The following is a 22,634-nucleotide window of genomic DNA, read 5'->3' on the forward strand; positions in this document are numbered from 1 at the left end:
CACCTATCATTAGTTCGATGCTGTCCATAAAACTCCCACCAAGTAAGCACTCTCATCCTCATATTGCCAATAGGATAGAAGGACAGAGAAGTTATTATACATACTTAGCTTAAGTCAAGGTCAGGCAGACAATAAACAGTTGAACCAGGATGATAATCTAGATCTAATCTAGGTTGTCACCATAGCACCACATTCTTAAGGCCTAAAAGAGAAACAGCACAAAACGGGATGATGCCAGAAGAGAACTGGCTGTCTATGTGACCTGGGGACAGTTGAGGAATCTCTCTCTGCCTGTTTTCTCATGTAGCAGAAATGTGCATTGGATAGATCAGATCCCCATTCTACAGAGCAGCGCCTGTTGGTACATCTCCAAGCTGCCAGGACGTCCCGACCCACTACATAACTCAATATGTATCAAGGCTGCCAAGGGGAGAGCAGCTAGCCATGGAACAATGGCCTACTTGGAACCTCCCAATGGACAGAAGACTGGGGACCCTGACTTCACACATCTTGCCTGCCCGTCTCCAGCTGCCTCCAGAACACCATGGGTGTCTCCACTGGGTCTCCAAACCCAGACAGGTCTGCCTACAATCCTAAACATGCAATGCTTGGGCTCTGTGGAGTCGCTGGGCTATCTGTTGTTGTTTAGTCACTAAATCCTATCAAACTCTTTGCAACCCCATGGACTGTAGCCCACCAGACTCCTCTGTCCACGAGATTTCCCAGGCAAGAATACTTGAGTGGGTTTCCATTTTCTTTCCTGAAGGATCTTCCCGACCCAGGGATCAAACCTGCATCTCCTGCATTGGCGGGCAGATTCTTTACCACTGAGCCACTCAGGAAGCTGGACTATTTGAGGGCTCTCTAAATGTCTACCCCAACTCCTGCTCTACTTACAAACTCTCTCTCCACCCAGGGAGTGGGGGCCCCTCGATTGCACTAATGTCGACCTACATCAGCCAGACAGTGCCAAATGATGTCACCGTTCCATGTCACCCTGTGAGACTTTCGCAACAGACGGTGTTGCTATAAAAAAATTAACAAGCCAACAATTGACACTCGAACTCTTTTGTATCCGCCGATGAATCTGATGCCCACGTGTTGCCAAAAGCATTTATTGTCTCATAATTTGATTTACTTTTCTCCATGCTGCTCTCGATGCCTGCAAGTAGGGGCAAAATGGCTGATGTCTCCAGATGCCACGGAGGCTAATAAAGCTTGCTGTGCTCCCAGCATGCTCTCTGCTGTCAGAAACCGGCAATTAACTTAATAGGGTTCTTGAAATGGAGTCGATCCGGGAAATGCGGCATGTGTTGACACTCTCCCGCTGATCCAGGCAGCCTCCCACCATTGACTTGCCAGGTCTGTTTGCTATTTGAATTATTTAGGAGCTTGTTATGTGAATTAAAAAGCAGCACTTTGCAGCATTAAGTCTAATATTTTATGATCTTCAATTGATTAGGTGGGCTTTCAGGATTACATGCAAAGGTTAAGATAAAACACGCCTTAGACAGGCGGCTCTCGCCAGCCTGCTTTGCTTTTCAAAAACCTAGATGAAAACCCAAAAGGAGCCTGCCTCCTTTCTCACTTCCAAGCAAGTCTTCTGGAACCTGTTTCCAGACCATTAAAGGGCTTTGCCACCCTGAGGATACCAGGCTCCCTGGGTTTTCAGGACCAAAAGGAGGCTGGTCCCTCCTTTCTCTAGTTTTTCTTTTGTCTCTTTCTTGGAACAAAGATACCAGTGATGACATGATCCCAGAAGGACGGCCTCCCAAGCCTGGGCCTGCAAAAGGAAAACCCTGCTGTTGGTTCCCAGCCACTCGCTTGGACTTGGATGGGCACCACTGTCACACCTGCCTTTGGCCAAGGGTGTGTATAGCCCACGCCCCATGCGGCACCAAGCTTATAGTGCACCAAGCTCCAGAGGACTTCCCCTGCCATGTGCCCATTCACACCTGCCTGCCCTACCAGCTGCCACCGCCCTCTCTCCTGGCTGATGACAACAGTGTTCTACAAGGATTTTCCCATCAGTCCCCACCCAATCCACCCTACACCCAGCAGCCTTATCTTTCTAAAACCCAGCTCTGGCTATGACACTCCCCAGCTCAAAACCCCTCAGTGGCTCCTCATGGCCTCACCAATCTGGCCTCAGGCTCTCTTTCTAGCCTCATCTGCTATTGCTCCCATATGAACCAGCCAAACTGAGCCATTTATTATTTTCAAAAAAAAAAAAAAAAAACCCTCCGTTTTCTCAGCTCTGAAGCTTTGCTTATAATACTCACTTGGTACATTAAGCTTCCTTTCTTTACCTAATGAAAGTACACTAGTCCCTGAGGATGCAAAGAGTAAATAAGTATATAATCAAGAGCTTCCTATGTGCCAAACACTTTATATATTAATATTTAATCCTCCAAGGTAGGTGAAAAAGTGAAAGTTGCTCAGTCGTGTCCAACTCTTTGCAACCCCATGGACTTAGTTCATGGAAATCTCCAGGCCAGAATACTGGAGTGGGTAGCCTTTCCCTTCTCCAGGGGATCTTCCCAACCCAGGGATTGAACCTATGTCTCCCACATTGCAGGAGGATTCTTTACCAGCTGGGTCAAAAGGGAAGCCCAAGAATACTGGAGTGGGTAGCCTATCTCTTCTCCAGGGGATCTTCCCAACCCAGAAATCGAACCGGGGTCTCCTGCATCACAGGCAGATTCTTTACCAACTGAGCTATGTACTTTTACTATCTCTATTTTATACATGGCAAAATGGAGGTTCAGAGAAATTAAGTAATCTCTCCAAAGTCACTGGCGAAGGCAATGGCAACCCACTCCAGTACTCTTGCCTAGAAAATCCCATGGACGGAGGAGCCTGGTAGGCTGCAGTCCAAGGGGTCGCATAGAGTCAGACATGACTGAGTGACTTCACTTTCACTTTTCACTTTCATGCATTGGAGAAGGAAATGGCAACCCACTCCAGTGTTCTTGCCTGGAGAATCCCAGGGACAGCAGAGCCTGGTGAGCTGCCGTCTATGAGGTTGCACAGAGTCAGACACGACTGAAGCAACTTAGCAGCAGCAGCAGCCAAAGTCACTGAGCTAGCTGGGATTCAAATCCAGGCAAAGCAGATTCATCTAATCCCACTTCTATGGGAAAGCCATCCCTGCCCCTCCCTGGGTGCTCTCTTTCTCCTCTGAGGTTTGTGGCATCTATCCTTGCCAGGGCACTGACTTATCCAGGTTGCAGGTAGAGATACACAGCTCTCTTCTCAACCCAGGGCGCCAATGCCATGGGATAGTCTGGACCTCCCCTGTATCATATCAGGGGCATGGGGTCAGACTTTGTACATAACAGGTGTTGACTCAGTGGGCTGTCCACCTGACCACAGGCTGGCTCTCCACCCAAAGCCATGACCCCTGGAAGTGTATTTACCCGGTCCCCTCTGCACTTTCCAAGTGGCAGCCAAGGCAGTGCAAGGTACCGCATGAGTGAAAGTACAAGTTTGAAAGCAAGAGTGACTTGAATTTGAAGCTGGGCACCACCTTTTTTAGCCATGAAACCTTGGGGAAAAGAGATCATTTGCCTCACTGAGCCTTGGTTTTCCCACCTGTGAAATGGAAATAATAGTAGTTCCTACTCCATAAAGAAATTATCAAAATTAAATGAAATGATTCAGCAAAAGCACATCACGATACACAGTTCCTAACTCAGGAAAAGTTAACGGTTATTACCTTTGAATTGATCCCTGTTAGAGTCTCCAGGCTACCTCCAGCAGTCTGGGTCACTGGGCCGGCATCAACACATGGGCTACTTAAGACTCACTTCACAGGATGATGGAGAGGATCTGAAGAAATAACAGGAGGCCTGGTACAGAACAGATATTCAACATATTAAGATCCTTATTATTTGTAATTCTTATAAACTTCATCCAAGCTGAGGATTTTTTTTTTCCAGAACACCATAAAGATGGTACTTGACCCCTGGAATCAACAATCCTGTGCAAAACAAATGATATTGGCCACACCCCAACCCTGCAGCTGGCTCTAAGGAGAGGGAATGGATACACATTTCAGCCCCAGTCTTCAGGCTCCCCTCAATTTAACAGTGGGAGGCAGCACAGAAGGATCCCATCTCACCCAAGCCAGAAGGAGGGCAGGGATTTATCAGGGGGACCTGGGCCAAGTCTCAGGGGCTCAGCTGGGAGGAGCCCTTGCCAGAGCCTGTAACGTGTTACCCATCAAATCTGGTGGATGTGCTGGGAGGACAAAAGCAAGCACTTTGGCAGCTATAGCCGGAAAGAGAGTGTATGACTAGCAAAACCCGCGTAGGAGACCTCTGTCCTGAGAAAGGAGGCTGACACTAAAATCTCTTAGTAAAGAGTTCTCTTCAAAACCTCTATGCTACAGGGCAGCTCTGAAGCCAGAAAGTTGCTCTCAGGAATTATCTCACCATCAGTACTAATAACAATTGCTGGGTCTGGTTCTTAACTTGGGTCATATAGATGAGCTTAAGGGGGATGGGGGCCAGGAAGGCTCTAAAATACATGGGAAATCTTATAATATGAATGTATGCAGGTGTATACACTAGGTAGAGTCTCTGTAAAATTCTTTATTTGTCAAGATAGGCTAACTGCTAGCTGAAGTAACAAACAACCCCTAAATCTCAGTGGTTTAATACACATGTCCCAGTCCAAGCAGCCTGATAACCAGCAGGCAGTGAAGGACAGATTTCTGCTGGCAGGGGCTCCACCATCTTCACCATGTAGGCTTCCAAGGTCACCCTGAGCCACATTCTGTTGGTGGATGGAGGAGAAAAGGAGCATGAAAGATCTTACAAGACATTTTAGGGCCTGGGCCTGGAGGTAGAATAGATTACTCCTGCCCAAATTTCATTGGCTAGAACTCAGTCACATGAGGCCTCTAACCACAAAGGAGGTTGGGAAATGTAGTCTTCCAGTGTACCTAGGAGGGAAGGAAAACTGGTTTGGAGAACCCATCTCATAGCCTTACAAAAGAACTTGTACAGAAGGGGGAAAATGGGACAGGGTATGAGGAAGAATGATAAGTACCGTTTGCTTTATGTACATTATTCACTTAATTCTCACCACTAACAACAGATATTTTATTTTATATCCATTTTATAGAGAAGAAAACCGGAACTCAGGAAATGAAGTCACTTGCAAAGGATCACACAGTAGTGAATGGTGAGGCCCAAAATACCCATCAGGACTATCTCTTGTCAACATGGAGCTTTAAAGGCATCCCATTTTACGACTTTGGCATATTATGTATTTTGAGTGGGAAGGCAGATGTGAATGGAGAAGGTAATCTTGAGGTTGTATTTTGGGGTCAGCTAACACTTATTGACTGCTTACTCTGTACCAGATACCATTTTAAATGCTTTTCCAGGAACAAATAATCAACTTCTTCCAGTAATTCTCTGAGCTACATTCAGCTATTATCCCAGCTTTATGAATGAGAAAATGGAAGCAAAGAGGAGTCATGTAGTTTGCCCAAGACCCCGTGGCTAGTAACTGGGGAAACCCAAGCCAGTTCCATAGGCAAACCCTCCTTCCAGTGCCTGTACTGACTCAGCTGCAGCTGCCCATGGCCGCCCCACGAGTTCAAGGCAGAGAACACGTCTCCCTCATCTTCATGCCCCCATCTTGCATCAGGCCTGTCCCCTACCTTAAGAAGTCACCGTTTAAGGGTGAGCACGTGCCCAGGGGCAGGCTGACACATGAGTACAGTCATCAGCTACTTGCAAATTGGAAGCCCCATGGCAGAGCCCATGTAAGGCAGGCGCTGCAAGCCCAAGAGCAGCTGGCATCCCCTTCACAACCCCATTCAGTCCACCAGATAAAAGGAGATTTACCATCTCTGAGCACTGTGTCATTTAAGCCAAAATAAATTCAGCTCCTAGGACCAGAAGCAGGCCTGGAGTGAATGTGATGGGGCACCAAGGCAGCCCAGTCTGTACTGATACCTGCCCTTCTCCTCCCCAGTCCTGCTGGATGCCCCTGCACACAGGGTGAGCTCCTGGGGATGGAGAGACATCTCTTTATCTTGGGCAGAGGTGTTGACACAAAGTTAAGCGGTTGACTTCAAGCTCTTACAAGAAAGCAGCAAGCTGGCGGGTGGGTGGGTGGAGGAGAGTGGGATCATCCCTCTGACACTCAGTAGAGGTCTGTGGGTGGTGGACCCCCAGGACTGAGGAGGGGTGAGGGCATAAAAGTACCAAGGTCGAGAGAGGGGGCACCTCGACAAAAGTGCAACTAAACCCGGAAGTCCAGAACCAGAAGCAGAGAGGGACAGCCCCCTTGTACCAGGTCTGTGCCAGGACCCTCCAGAGCAGAGAGGCCAGGACTGCAGTCAGCAGGACTTGGTTCGGAGCCCAGCTCCTCCATTCATTAGCCCTCAGTTTCTCGGCCTGTAAAATGGACACAGTGTCATCTCACCTCACAGGACTGCAGGAGGGCCCAGGGATGGGGCACAGAAAGCACTGAGCACCTGGACAGGCATGAAGCTCTCTGAGGGTCTCAGAGTACAGTCCTCTTAGAAATGAACAAACAAAAAAGTAGCAGACAAGTCTCTAACCATCCAACCAAATACCTCATTAACAGCTGTCCATTTTACAATTAAAATAATCACCTCTTCCCTTTTCGTGGCCCTACATCCTGATCTTTAAAGTAGGTCAGTCGCCTGGCCTCCTCCCAGGGTACCCAGCACAGGCCAGGCCTGCAGAACCAAGTGTTTCTGCGGTGAGAGTTCATACTTCACAGGGCTCTTCCTTGTCCATTCTTTTCATTACTCCTGGAAGCAGCTCTGAGAGGTAGGGAGAGCTGACCTCATGACCTCCGGTCATGGAGACTTCTCTGGGGTTTCCATTAGTGAGGAGCAGCTCTGGGCTCCAAGTTCAGGGTGTCTCTGGTGACACCAAAGGGGATCAGCACCCTCTTAACCATCTGAGGACGAGCACAGAACACTGGGACTGCTGGGCAGAGGTCTGACCCAGGGCAGGGCTACGAGTATGGGCCCTGGAGAGAGGCCCTTTTTGGGTTCCAATCCCAGCTCTGCCACCTACTTGGCCTGAGACCTTGGGATGAGTGGCTGCACTTCCCAGTGTCTTACCTATAAAATGGGGATGACGTCACTTCCTATTTCTAGGGTGCTATGGGGGCTGTAAGATTTAAAGAGCAAATAATGTATGTAGAGCAATTAGAACAGGGCCTGGTGCACAGGAAGAACCATTACGAGTCACTACTGATTCCCTGTGTGGGTAACTATACCCACCCACCTACCTTCTGTTTGCTTCTGATGCCCTGTACCCCTGGATGATCAAAGCTGCATTTTATCCGTCTTGGAGACTAAGACAGAGGGCAATGCAATGTGCTGGTTAGAAGTGCAGGCTCTGCTTCCAAGTTCAGACCCAGTACTTCCTGTCTGGGTAACCTTGGCAAGTTCTATGTCTGCTCTGAGCCTGTTCCCACCTGAATAAAAGAGGATAATGATAGAACCTATTTCATTGAGATTTGAGTATTTTGTTTAGTGATGTAACACACAAGAGGCACCTAGAACAGTTTCTGGCACATGAGAAGTGCTAAACAAATGTTAGCTATTATCGTACCTATGTCCCCAGCAGCCATTACTGTGTCCGATCCAGTGGTGCTAAGAAGCTAGTTTTGCACCCATGAATGAGTTGAGTATTTATACTTTCTGTTCTCCAGATAGCCAGAGGTCTTCTCCAAATTCTCTCCCAAAGATAGGACCCTAGGCCAGGAGTTGGCCAAGGATGGTCATCGTGTCCGAGACACTCATTGTTTATAATGACCTCACTGAGTAAATACACAGTGTGAGATGGGGAGCCTGGCCAGATTTCCAGAAATACTCTGTCCCTGGCTCCAGCCGGGACAAGGAAACACAGTGACCCGGTGATCCGAGCCAGCTGACTCATCTCCCCAGCATGAGCAGAGCTGCTGAGGCAGCCCCACCCAGCCTCTGCTGGCCTCTCTGGCTCCTTCAGACGGTCTGGCAAGCCCAGCAGGAGCCAGTCTAAGGCAACTGGCTCCTGGGAGGAGAAAAAGCAGGTGTGAATCTGTGATGAATACCAAAGAGGGCAGCCAAAGGAGCAGAAAAGCTCTGGCAGGGGAGCTTGGGGACAAAAGGCCAGGGCACATGATGTAGTCGTGGGGAAGCAGGGGTGGTCATCAGGGTGACACTAAAGGGCAGATAGCATGAACGTGGATATTGCTGTGCTGTGGGGTGGAGGTCTACACGATTCCTGGGCCCAGGTTAGGGAGGAAATTCAGACCGTCCCTCTATCACCTCGCGGGATCAGGGAGCCATAGGGAGAACTTCAGCCTCACGGTCAAAACTTGTCAAGGTAGAAAGATGGTGACATGGAGAAAAATCTCCAACTGTCTAGCACCCTTCCTGAGAACCTCGAAATCTTTAGAAACTTACTATTTTTTTTTTAATTTTTAATATATTATTTCCGGGCCAATGATTTCACTTATAATCTTGAATGACAGGAATGGGCACTCAGCAATGAAGCTGTTCGCCCACTTTGAGGTACAGGTGAGAAGAACGCATCCATTCTCCAGGAATTTACTGTGCCCCTGCTGAAAGGCAGACACCGATCAAGGTGCTGGGACCTGCAGAGAATAAGACAAACTCGGTTCCCATTCTCATGGAACTTACATTTTGGGGATGAAAGAGACAATAATGGCTAAGCAAATAGAGGAAAAACATTCAGATAAGGATAATGTCTAGGAATGAAACAAAGAACTTTGTGACAGTGATGAGTCATGAAGGTCTCTCAGAGCCTAGGCCTGAATCAGAAGCTATGAAAGGAGCAGAGCAACAGCTCAGGCAGCAAGTGTAAAGACCCTGAGGCAGGGACTTGGTTATGGAGATCCAGGAAAAGGGAAGGTGGTCAAGTAAGCTGAGGTCAAGTAAGCCCTGCCAACAGTTCTGGGCACTTCCCTTTGTTCCAGGTACCATTCTAAGCACTTTACCAGTAGCTTATTAAATGCTCATAATGGAACCTAGAGGTTCCCTGGTGGCTCAGGCCTTAAGAATCCTCGTGCAATGCAGGAGCCACAGGAGACGTGGGTGTGATCCCTGGGTTGGGAAGGTCCCCTGGAAGAGGAAATGGCAACCCACTCCAGTATTCTTGACTGGAAAAATCCCATGCAGTGAGGAGCCTGGCGGGCTACAGTCCACCCGGTGGTTAAGACTCAGATTCGACTGAAGTGACTTAGCAAGGACCCTAGAAGGAAGGATTTCACTATTAACCCCCATTGCTGTGGAAACTGAGGCTAGAGCGGTCAAGTCACCCTCCAAAGTTACGCCTGAAAAACAGGGCAGGCAGGATTCCCTCCCTGGCATTGGGAATCCAGGCAAATGCTAGAGGACAGAGAACCTCTGGGCCTCAGAAAAAAAGTTGCGATTTCGTTCAAGTACAACGGGAAGTAATCAGATCACACTGAACGTTCGTGGCCAGTACAGTGATTATTGAGCCCTTTTCGCACTCAGGCAGGTTGCAGACAGCCTAGGGTCGCAACCTGCGATCCTCTCGGGCGACCCGGCCTTTCTGCCCTGCCCTGCCCCTCGGGCCTCCCCCAGCGGCTTCCTCCCCACCCGGGCTTCGCAGATTCTGGGTGAGAACTAGCGCTCCGGCCTCCGGCCCTCGGACCCCGAAGCGCAGAGCCTAGCTACCCCTCGCTGCCCGCAAACCCGGCTGGCAGCCCTGCCTCCCCTCCGCCTCTAGCTCGGGCCGTGCCGCCTCCTCGGGAAGCCCTCCGGGGAGTCCCGGGGAGGCCAGCCTGGCCCAGCTAACCCATAGACCGAGCGCCAGGACCCCCAAGCCCCCTGGGGAACACTTTCTGCCCTCCACTCGGCAGCGAGTGCCTAGCGCCATAAACCCCTGGCGACCACGGTGTCCGCGCGGCGGGCACCCGGCCGGTGGCACGCACATACTGACCCCTGCGGCCGCCTCGGGCCCCCGCGACCCCCGCGCCGAGACTCCGGAACGTTCCACGCCCGATCCTCGGGTCCTTGAGGATTCCCAGTCTCACGGTGGCGCGGCCTGATTGGCAGGTCTCCCCCTGGCAGGGGTGGGGGCCGAGGGAGGGCTGTGGTGCACAATTGGTGTTTTTACTCCTGCCATCATTAATTCAACTATTGACAGAGAAAGCAGGGTCCGCCGCGGCTTTGTGTCACGCACTCACTGTAATTTACTTGAAAAGAATTAAATCACAATTACTTGCCACTCGTTTTGCATAAAACGAGCAGTAAGGAAGCCGCAATCGCAGTGCTTGAAAGGACAACAGCCCCATTGTTGCCACATTAGAACAATATTTCTCAATTTGAAACTTAAAACATTCGAATTAGCAGCTTTGTTTGACGACGGTGGCCCACAGATAGGCAAGACTGACACCCCACCTCCGACTGCAGACATTACAGTTAACAAGCCTAATTTTCATTCATTTAAGTCTAGACCGATCTTTTAAAATCGTTGCATTAAAAATGTACCTCCCAAATGTTGGAAGGGAAAATGTAATCTTTTGTCTGTTACCTAGTCCAGTAGATAAATTATCTAAATGCCATGTAAATTCCTCTTGCTGAAGCAAAAATCGAGCAAACTCTAATTAAGCCACTTGAGATTTCAGTGTCCAGAGAAATCACACTGGTTCTCAAAGTTACTTCTGTTCTCATTTTCTCTCCTTTCAGATATGGTCGTCAGGTAAATATAACTGATTAGCTTTTAAATCGAAGGTTTTAAAGTGTATTTAAAATATTCACTTCTGCAAAATTACATCACTGTTAACTGATGTGTTCAGCAAATTTGAAGCCAGGCTAGGTTTTTAACAACTTCTGTAAAAGTAAACTGCTGCTTTCAGTGAGCTGTAGTTTCCATTAACATTAATGGGTTTTCAGTAACAAAATGTAACTGTTCAATCAAACTTGAATATTAAAAAGAACCCAGTTACTAATTGTGAGAACACTTCATCAACAGGGAAAAACTGCAAATTAAAAAATACAATTGTTAACATTGGGAACTGTGTTTGGGGAAAGTAATATGTCATAAGGCTTTATGGATATGAAAATAGAAGTGATCTATTTCATATCCACAAATCTATAAATAAGGTTGAAAATGGAGAAAATGAAGGAGTAGAAAGAAGGCAGCACTTCTAAAATCTTAAAGCAAAAAGCAAGGTGAAATGTGGATTTAGTGTCAGGAATAATTAAACTGTAGAGTAAGAAAATCCTGTAACCTAGGAAAGCAAGTCAGAGAAAGAATAAAAATACATCTACTATTGTTAATAGTGGACTTTCCTAATTTTAAGAAGTGTAATTTATTTTAAAAAGGTTTTTTTAAGCAAAGTCTGCTGACTTTTTTTAAATGAATGTTTGTTTCCTTTAAGGAAAAAATATCTTATTGTCTACTTTTTATTTTTTGCAATGAGTATAAAAATTAAAATGTTTAATTTTATATTCAGTGACTTAAGTTTTTTTAAGTAATTTTTCCTTTATTCTTTTAAGAGAGAATAAACGTTGGCTTCAGTAGAAAACAAATTACATGTGGAATAAACCCAGGAATCAACTCTGTTTTCATGACTGGGTTTTTGAACGATAATCCATAATAGAGGTGGGGAGAAAGGGATTCATCAGGCAAATGAAACAAAGTCCCTGATCTGTATTCCTATTCTGATATCACCTCCTGGAATATCGGCAACATTTTAAGTTCCAGCCTAAGCCACGAATTCCTTCAGAACAAATCAAATGTCTTTAAAGAATATTTCTGTTTGAAAAGGAATTAAGCTCTCCTGAAAGAATTTTAAAGGTTGTGATATTCACAGGCTGATAAAGCAGCACCTTTAATGAAATTCTAATTAGCAATTTCATGCACTTTGCTATTAGTCATATCAGATTAGTGCACATTTTCACAGCCTTCCTTTAATTAAGTGCACTTATTCCAAGTTTCAAACACTTTCCTTATAAGATGAAAACTGTGCTGAAATGTTATTTAGTAAACAGAGGAAGTGTGAAAGTGTAGGTGTGCGTGTGTACAGGGGCAGACATTTTTAACTGTCTACAAATTTTTTTACATTTTGAGTTGGTGAATTCAGGTTTTCCTGCCTTCTTGCATTCTCAGTATTTCCTTGGTATTTCTAAGGGACTTATTCAAATCCTTAGTCCAAGTGTACATCAATCATGTGTATTTTACCTAAAACATATTGTCTGTTTGTGTGTATATGTAAGAAGATTTTTCTGTTTCAAACATCTTTATGTGTGTGTGTGAAAGAGAGAAGAAAGAGAAGAAGGGGGAGATAGAAACTGTGTAATATACAATATTTAGTTTTTAAAATCTCCTCTGGAAAGCAGTGATCAAGCATTTGCCCATATAATATCCCCATGCCCATCACCTTGCACAGGCACCTCCTTGCCTTTGAAAACAGCAATACGATTTCATTCCACCTTCTAACTTTAATTCTGAAGCCCCAGCAAGGAGGAGGCAGCTTTGTGGTGAACCAGATCCGGGGGACACCGGATGTCCTCTTCCATTTCAGGCTCCACTTCTCCTCTGCAAAGAGCCCAAGTCCAGCCAGTCATTCTCAGGGACAGTGAGACCTACCTGGTGACTCACACTCTACAGACCCCAGATTCCTCAGACCCCCATCTCTCCCTCCCAGCCTGCTGGAGGATTGCTCCAATTCTGGGAGGTTGTATTGTTCCGGAACCCACCTGATCTTATCTATAGCCTTTTGTCAAGAGGAAATTTGTGTTGCCTGTTTTGCTCAGAGGTTGAAGCTTGTAATATATTAACTAATTGCTTGCATCGCTAACACATGTTCTCTTGTTGGTGTCATTCATTTATACTGTAACATTTTTGACATTTTTAGATTGTCTCTTGGGACTCCTGGGCCTCTTAGCAGTTCCCTCCATGAAGAGTGTTTGCCTAATGATTACTGACTGACATCTCAATAACAAGCAATGTAGGAGTTGGGCGCATCTATTGAAGAGTTCTGGGGTGTGTGCGTGTGTGCACGCGTGTTTTAATTCATGGTCTACTTTGTCAAGTCATGTGTGAGCCATAATTTAAGTTAATAATTACCAGACATGAATTCAATGAAACATTGGTGTCTACACTTAAAAAAAAAAAAAGTCCTGAATTTTAATGCATTCAGAAAACGTTTGCCTAGGGCCAGGCTGGGTCCAGCACGCATATGGAAGCACTTTAAAAGTGATAAATGATTTGGAATCTACCCTGTCTACTGGTGTGCTTCTCAGGAAAGAAAATTAGAGCTAACAGGTGTTAGATAGGGAATGCTGGGGCATTTTAATAGAATTGTCAAAATGTTGGTGCCAGATGTTGACATTAATGCACACAACTCGGAACGTAATGCCGGGCCGCCATTTAAATGATTATTTGTTTAAATTTCAAGTCCCCAGCAGGAAATCCTTACTTTGTTCAGCACCTTTCTCTACACACCATCCCCCTGCTCTTTCCCCTACGATTTGCATCAAAGTGTCCTGGCTGTTCAGCTCACATATGCATGCTTTAAATAATCCATGCCTGTCAAATTTCATTTTTTCTTTTCAGATCATACTCATCACATCCCAGTCCTTGCCAGCCTTGAAGTCCACCTCAGTGTATTCGAATAGGAGAAAAAATTATTTAAATGCTGCCAGTTACAGGATAATTAATCTTTGAACTACTCGGTAACTTCAAATGTATGTACCACGTAATCTGCATGAACTTGTAATTACTACGTATTTATACGATATTCTCCATGTAATCATCAAGTCATTACATGGTTATGTGAGCCTTGTAAATTATGACAATCGCAGAAGACTAATCTTGCCCACACCACGTCAAAATGCCCATGTGGAACCTCTGGTCTCCACCTCAATTAATCGAAAGATCCAGAAAGAGTCTCTCCTTTAAAGGAAACCAGCACGTTTGCCTGAGACAGAGTCCCAACTTTATCAGAAATATCAGGGGATTGAGATACTGGTGAGGTGGACAGGGAGCAGTCTTCCTCATTCAGCTTTCATACAAAGACTGGCTTGGACGATTTGTTGCTGCTAAAGTTGAAAGGCAATTGGGAAAAAAAAATCTCTAGGCAAAATCCACCATCAGTTCTGCAAGCTGCCTTGAGCTGTGATGTGGGGAAGGTCCTAAAATAAATTCCAGTGTGAGTTTCAAGAACCCACCTGAGGCAGACTTGATTTGTCATCTTTTTGAACCCAATTAAAGCAGAAGCAAAGCCTTCAGCCTTTCCAGACTGGGGCATCTTGTCCCAACTCTCCAAAAGTATTTTCACAAACTCCGTGTGTGTGTGTGTGTGTGTGTGTGTGTGTATGTGTGTGTGTGTGTGTGTGCAGTCATATACACTCATGCGTGAGCAAGTGCTAGCTTGCTAATTTAACCTCTTTAAAAGCTACATTGGACCATGTGGACCCTTTATTCAAAAGAAACCATCCAAATAGGAAGGACCGTTCTCCCTACTTGTGTGGATGCTGAGGTCTGCTTTCCCTTGGCACAGCAAAGGATGAGGCGTGTATATCCCCCTGGCCTTTCTGGGAGCTATAAGTGGCCATTCAGAGCAGAACAAGGGGGACAGAGGCTAAATCTGTACTGGATTCTGTATTTCCACAAAGTCATAAGCTTTCCTCTTTTCTCGGCCCAACTTAGAACTAGGAAGAAACCAGGAATCAACCCTGGAGCATCTGCCAAAGCCCTGCTACACAGCTGACCCACACCCAGACCCTGGCCTGGCTCCCAACCCACTAAGGTTCAGCAAACAGTTGACTCAGCCTCCTCAAAGTCTGTCTCTTCAGAGGCTCATCCATCTAGAATTGCACTGTCCAATACAGTAACCACTAGCCACAAGTGGCTATGTAAATACTTAACTAAAAGTAAAGCCTCCATTTCTTGGTTGCACTGACCACATTTCAAGTACTCAATAGCCATGTGGGCTGGTGGCTACCATATTGGCAGGCATATATAGAATCTGTTTAAGATAGTTGATCTAGAACTCTACAAATTCCTCTGCTATCTGTTCTGAGCTTTCCCCGCTCAGCGACACTGGCATAGAGGGCATCAAAAGATGAAGCCAGAGCTGCTTTCCTGTGGCCAGTAAGAGGCTGCCTTGCCTCCTCAGGAAGACCTCTTCTTATGATATCTGGCCTTTGAGGCAGAGCTGAGGTCAGACCCCAAGTTGAGTGTGTTACCCAGAGCTCAGCAGACACTCCATGGGATTCCTCCTGGGGAACAAAAGCCCCAGATCTCTCAGAACCCTGGGAGGTGTCTGACTGCATGGAGGCCAGAAGTGACACATAGTCAGTTCTGCCGGCCAAATTGGTACCTGCCTTTGCTGGTATTTAAACCTTATCTGCCTTCGCTGGTATAAACCTGGGATGTCACTCTGTCTTCCAGGCTAAGAAATGCCAGGGAGAAATTCTAATCATTTGTTATCTTTAATCATATATTCTATTATTCTCTACTTCATTGATATTAAATGTAACTTGTTATTGTGGCTGTTTTTCCAATGCCTACCATATGCAGATCTATTGTCTCTTTAGTCTTCACAAAACCCTATGATGTACACTGCGATCCCATTTTACAGATGGGAAAACTGAGGCTTAATGGACTCACTGACTCCCCCCAAAGCCACATGGCTAGTTAACAGTGGATCAGAATGGAAACCGCACCCCATCTCCACAGATGAAGGCCTATTCTTCAGCCTGGTGTGAGCTGTCTCTGTCTCTGCCCTCAACAGGTAGCCAAGGAGCTAAGCAGAGTGCAATGGGATTTTGCAGCTCCTTTCCTCAAGAGATGGAATTCATTTTGCAGAGTGAATTTCTGAATCAAGGTTGGCCTTGTGACTTGACTTGGCCAATAAAATGTGGCAGAAGCAACACCATGCCAACTCTCAGAGTGGGTCTCAAGAGGCATTACACCCTTTCCTGCTCTCTGTCTGTCTTTCCTCTCCTCTCCCTCCCTCTCTCCATCACACACACACACACACACACACGCATAAACTCCTGCCATCACCTCTTAAATAAGGCCAGGCTAGCCAGCTAGAAAAATGAGAGATAAATGCCCAAGTTGTCCCAACAGCTGTTATCTAGCCAACCTCAGGAAGCAAAACCACCTCACTGGCCTACAGCTGACCACAGACGCACAAGGAAGCATATTAAAAAGGAAGAACCGCCTGGCTGAGCCCAGCCACATTTGCTGACCTGCAGAATCATAGATAAATGGTGGCTGCTTAATTCACTATATGTTAGGGGGTGGTTTATTTCACAGCAGGTTCTAACTATGGCACACCCTCCTGGCCAGACTGTTTTCTTCTTTAATTGACTGGTTATCTTTAAGGCTATGTCAGAGCTTCTGCTGGAGACCCAGAAACCTGTCAACCCAATGAGATTCAACAGCACTCCTCCTGTCACCACTCCTGAATACCATGAAACCTCCTTGCTTGGTTCACAACTGACAACTGAGAATTTTTCTTTTAAAAAGTCTAACTCTGCAGTCATTGGGCGTAAGATTCATTCCCACTTTTGGTTCTAATTTTGGACCAAACCACAAAGTCTCCCACATCCACCGAGACTTTTGCTTTTATTTTCTTTCCTTTCATAGCCAGGCATCCAGAGGAAAATGTTTATCCCTCCCAAAGCCACCAGCAGCCTGCAGGGCTGAATGAGACTCCCCCAACTCATTTTCCATTTTCCCATTGGATCCATTGATTCCAGGCCTTCCCAAGCCTGGAGTGCAACTCATGTTGGAAATTCCATAAGACCTTGTGTCTGGTACTGTGTTGTAGAGTCCATAACACATACCATGCAGCTGAAAGTGAGATTTTGGAAGCTGAGTTGTTACCAAGCTGGGCTATTCCAGCAAACTCCATGGAGCCTCTAGGAAATATTTCATCATTCATGCTTTGGGTTTCACAGTTTTTCTCTATGATCTCCTAGATTTCCTAAGCATTTTAAATTTTGTATTCATTCAATAAGTAGGTCTTAGTCACCTACTATGTGCAAGCAAGATTGGGAGGGATAAAGAGAGGGAGGAAAAGAGATCTATGCTTGGAGAGAGCTCACTGATGGACAGAAATAAAAATGACAAAGATGACGATGGGTGGAACAAAATGAGTGTCTGCAGAGAATAAAACAAGAAGGGCTGATAGTTTCAATTAGTCAGCATCTTCCAAGCATGCTTCCAATTTCTCTAACATGCATCAATACTTTATTTAATCCTCACACCTCTTTTATCATGAAGGCAGTATTAGTAGTACCTGTCCCATTTTATAGATGAGAAAACTGAGGCACAGAGAGGTTGAATAATACAGACATTCCTCTACTGCATTCCTGAAAATACACATGAGGATTGAATGTATAGAAGTTGAGTAGCAGGCTGGAGTGTTAGAAATGGAGCTCTCTTTCAATGACAGAAAACATAGAAATTATCTTGTACAAGTGTTCAACAACTTATACTTGATTATTTAAATTTAAATATTCTTTATCATTAGCATATCAAAATTATTAAAACCCTAAAACATTAATTAAATATGTATATATAGACAAAAGCATGGCTAAAGTAATTTCTTACCTAACTCTAACTTAACTCTATTTTCTTACCAAATCTCTAACCTCTTGGTTGACCTGAAATGGTATTTATAAAGCAGAGTCAGTTTCTTTTTTAATTAAAGCGTGGTTGACTTACAGTATTATATTAGTTGCAGTGTACAACAGAGTGACTTGATATTTTTATAGATTACACACCATACAAAGCTACTATAAAATATTGACTGTATTTGCTATACTGTACATTATATCCGTCTGACTTAATTTAAGAGTCAGCTTTAATTTAGGTCAGAGCATTTGCTGAGAAGGAGGCATTGCAGCAAACCAGCTCTGAATGCAATTCTGAGCAGACAAGCTGGGTGACTGGTGAGTCAAAGCAGAGCGCAGGAGTTGGTCATCCTGATCTGAACAAGGGCTTCTACCACCGTGGCTTGGTACCCTTGGGCTAATCGTTTAACCTCTCTGAGTCTTAGTTCCTCAGCTTAGCATGGAATCTTTGATATTAACTTTCCAGGCCTCGTGGACTTTTTGTCAGAATCAATTAGAACATGTTGTGAATGAGTTCTATGAACTATTAAGCACGTAGGCTCCAAGTCAGGCCTCTCAAGCTGTGGTCCCTGGACCTGTAGTATCAACATCACCTGGGAACCAGGACAAATTCTCAGGCCTTCACCCTACTGAATCAGAATCTCTGAAGGCAGGGCCCGGGAATATCCTTTGACAATCCTTACCCATGGTAAAGTTTGAGAACTACCTCCTCAAAGGATGCTACTTCCCCCAAGAGAATCCCAGGTTATAGCTGTGAGAAACAGTTAAGAAAGGCCCCTTCATTCTCAAAAGTATCTCTGAGTAGGTGATAATTGTATGGTCCTTACAAACGACTCACATGAACTTAAGCCTTCCTAAGAAAATCACATTATGACCATGGAGACTGGACTAGAGAAAAAAAAGAAGGAAGGAAGAAACAGAGGGAGGGAGACAGGCAGACAGACTTTCTCTAGGATCTGCCTTTTGGGCAACTAGAAACAGCGAGAAGTAGAGATCATGAACACAGGCCCCAAGACCACAGCGACTCAGAGGATTTGGCTGTTGGGGCCATTTCTATGTCAACAGTCACGCCATCATCTATAAAGGCTAGAGGTGAGTCACTGGCCCCCTGGCTGTCACAGTGCCTGAGTGAATTCCACACACAGCACTCCATGCAACCACTTGTTTGCCAGACCTACTTAATTCATCCTCTTCATCCTGGAGATGAGCAAACTGAGGCCCAGATAATAACTCCCCCATGGCACACAGGGTATTTGCAGAGCTTGGAGTGCCTCACAGAGATAATTCTTCTTGGCCCTTTGCAACTATGTGCTGTCTGAGAGTGAATCACATTGAATGGCTTGGCCTGCTGAGAAGGAAAGATAGGAACATTGAAACTTTCAGTGACACAAGCCTGAACCATCTTGAGGGAAGTAACCTTAACTTTAACCTAATCAGGCAGAGGTCACCCATTTTTCAGATGAATAAATGGAGGTGCAAAAAGGTTAACTGGCTTGCCATAGTAGAGAGTTCCAGGTTACAGCTGTGAGAAACATCTCAAAGGTTAACTGACTTGCCATAATGGTTAAGGGGACCTAATCTGAACTTCCTGATGCCCTTTGATCCTTGAATATTTGATTGGAAGTGTTGACTGCCTTTTTTAGACTTAGGACTTTCATTTGCTGCTAGCCTGAAATTCTTATCTTAGAAATTCATTCCTTTGGATGTGCAGAATAACTCAACTGGCAAGAGTCTTACCTGTGAAATTCGTGCCCTCATCTGCAAGTGTGGTTATAAATTGGCAGTGAGCCAAGAATAGGACCTTCTCACCAGTTTGGTCATAGCTACACACCTGTCTTTATATTCTTTACTCAAAATTTAACTTTCAGTTGATTTGCTTTTTCATTAATAGTTTTAATACATGTATTTTAAAAGAACACATCACATTACTATTGGAAATGAGAAACCAACTTCACTTACCATATTTCATTATAACCCATATATAACTTTCAAAATATAAAATGTTTCTCAGTGTAATAACTTCAACCAATCCACATGCCACCCATATGGCACATAATGTGTATGGAAACATGATCACACATAGGAAGGTGAGGCTAGGAGAAGGCAGGGAAGGAGTTTCCATATCTGCACTGAGGTTGCACAGCACTTTCCAAGGAAATCCCAGGGTGTGGAGGGAGGGTTGGATATGACCTTGTTGAAGCCACTTCTGTTCCAAGCTCAGTTTCTTCAGCTCAAAAGTGAGACTGAAAGTGATCACCCTTTCCTTCCCCAGAGGCTTGGGAGGACAATTCATTAGGGTTGTAGCTGTTTGTGAGCTTTATAAACGGTGACGCAGCACACAACCAAATGTTCCCTGTCATTGTCCTCAGCTCTCCCCACTTGTGAGGCTGCCAGTCCTGAGCAGATGCAGGTGTGCACAAGAGAGGGCGCTGTTCCAGGAGACCTTGCCACATATGTATGTCACTGAACCATGGAAACACGAAACAGACTGAGAAAGTGCAAATAAGAGCAGACCATCAAGAAGTTTCCCTAGTTTAAACACTGAGCCTCCTAGTGGCAAAAGCAAAAAGGGAAAGATAGTCAATTACAAAGGAAGGAAGCAAAGAATTTCAGTTGCTCAATGGACACAATTTCTTCCTAGTCTTAAATTTAAAAATTACTTTCTCACTTGAAATTTAAGATAAGGATGCTAGATGACAGGAAAAATTGCTTATCCCAGAGCTGTACATCCAGCCTCAGTAGCTGCCATAGATTCCAGGGCCCCTTCTGAATCTGCCAGTGCCCCCCAGCTGCTTTTGAATTCATGCCTTCTCTCTGTTTCATTTTGTGACTATCTCCACCATGTGCACAGTGGGAAGGGTGCTGATCTGGACACCCGAGAACTCCAGGTCAGATTTGGGGTCATGGACCCCACACAAAACAGCTAACCCTGGCTAAAACTTCTCCACTGCCATATCGGTGGCAGTGGTAGTGCAACCACTGAAAACCACTTTAGAAGCATTATAATTGCATCTGAAAAGCTCATGAGGCATATTATAGATACAGCATGATTTCACCCATATTAAATAAGTCTCTGAGTATATAAAAAAGCCAAATGCAGGGTGGTTAGAAACACAGGACACATGCTTGAGTCAGTCTGTCTGTCCAGGCTCAAATCTGATCTCCCACCACCTCTAGCTGTGTGGCTTTAGGCCACAAGATTGCAGGGAGAAATATCAATAACCTCAGATATGCAGATGACACCACCCTTACAGCAGAAAGTGAAAAGAAACTAAAGAGCCTCTTGATAAAAGTGAAAGAGAAGAGTGAAAAGGCTGGCTTAAAACTCAACATTCAAAAAATGAAGATTGTGGCATCCGGTCCCATCACTTCATGGCAAATAGATGGGGAAACAATGGAAATAGTGACAGATTTTATTTTCTTGGGCTCCAAAATGACTGCAGATGGTGACTGTAGCCATGAAATTAAAAGACGCTTGCTCCTTGGAAGAAAAGCTATGACCAACCCAGACAGTATATTAAAAAGCAGAGACATTACTTTGACAACAAAGGTCCATATAGTAAAGCTATGGCTCTTCCAGAAGTCATGTATGGATGTGAGAGTTGGACCATAAAGAAAGCTGAGCACTGAAGAATTGATGCTTTTGAACTGTGGTGTTGGAGAAGACTCTTGAGGGTCACTTGGAATGCAAGGAGATCAAACCAGTCAATCCTAAAGGAAATCAGTCCTGAATATTCATTGGAAGGACTGATGCTGTAGCTGAAACTCCAATACTTTGGCCACCTGATGTGAAGAGCCAATTCATTGGAAAAGACCCTGATGCTGGGAAAGATTGAAGGTGGGAAGAGAATTGGATGACAGAGGATGAGATGGTTGGATGGCATCACCAACTCAATGGACATGAGTTTGAGCAAGCTCAGGGAGTTGGTGATGGACAGGGAAGCCTGGCGTGCTGCAGTCCATAGGATCGCAAAGAATCGGACATGGCTGAGCAACTGAACCGACTTAGCAAAACCTTTCTGTGCCTCTATTTCCTCCTCTGTAAAATAAGATAATAATGGTACCTACTTGATAGACTTGCTTTGAGAACTAATTGAGTTAGTACATGAAAAGCAATTATGGTAGTGCCTGGCACACTGAGCGTTGTTCTGTGTGTACACATGCGGGTGTGTGTGTGTGTGTGTGTGTGTACATGTATGTCTGCCTGCATGTGACTATGGGTGTGTGCAGCCACTGAGAAAAGTTCCAACGAAAAAGAATCCAAAGTGCTAAATGTCTTCTGGTGGTGATCTGGGTTTTCTTCTTTATGCTTTTCTTTGCTTTTCAAATGATTTTCTTTATTTTACTTTTCTAATCAGGGGGGAAATGCTTGTGTTTGATTTTTACCATCTGAAAATCAGGATGCCAAACCTTGATCAACATATTTCCCAGGGTCACTGGGAGGTTCAAAGAGACACCAGATTCCAGGGTTTATAAACTGTGAAGTGCTGTACACAGTTGGGGAATTGCCCATATAAGCACCCTGAAGCCTCGAACCTCCTTAACTTGGGGGCACAGTCCCCCTGGTGGGTCCTGTGCCTGTGTCTCCCTCACACCCTGGCCCTGAATCTGGGTTGAGGGCTCACCTCCCTCGGCAAGTCCTCTCTGAGTGCCCCGCCAAAGGCCTCTGGAGGAGGGAAAACACTTCCCCCTTCAACCATGAAATGCTCCTCTGCCCTTCGGGCTTAAAAGCTGGATAGTCCTTTATCATTCCCTCCATGGTGGAAAGACTATCTTTCCAGCACCCTCCCACCCACACATACCTCCCATCTCTACCACAATCAGGCCTCTGAATATTTTCCATTAAATTCAATGTTTTGTTTTGTTTTGTTTTTTAATGCGCAGGGATCTCCTTCCTTGGGTATTTGTCCCAACATTTAGGGGGTATCTGGAGCCAGCTCCCTTCTCCAGCTCACTGATCCCAATTCATATCCAGAAATGAAATTTACGAAAGCCAAGAGAT

At 45.3% G+C, this 22,634-nt stretch overlaps 1 long non-coding RNA gene across 1 annotated transcript; it reads right to left on the reverse strand.

Moving 5' to 3' along the window:
• Positions 1–1,106: 1,106 nt before the first annotated feature.
• On the reverse strand, positions 1,107–10,057 carry LOC113884623. The gene is made up of 3 exons (XR_003508936.1): positions 9,972–10,057; positions 3,719–3,851; positions 1,107–1,783 (listed from the first exon to the last, which is right to left on the reverse strand). It is a non-coding gene; the product is annotated as an uncharacterized LOC113884623 (long non-coding RNA).
• Positions 10,058–22,634: the final 12,577 nt, after the last annotated feature.

This window comes from Bos indicus x Bos taurus, chromosome 26 (assembly GCF_003369695.1).
Source record: "Bos indicus x Bos taurus breed Angus x Brahman F1 hybrid chromosome 26, Bos_hybrid_MaternalHap_v2.0, whole genome shotgun sequence".
Taxonomy (NCBI): domain Eukaryota; kingdom Metazoa; phylum Chordata; class Mammalia; order Artiodactyla; family Bovidae; genus Bos; species Bos indicus x Bos taurus.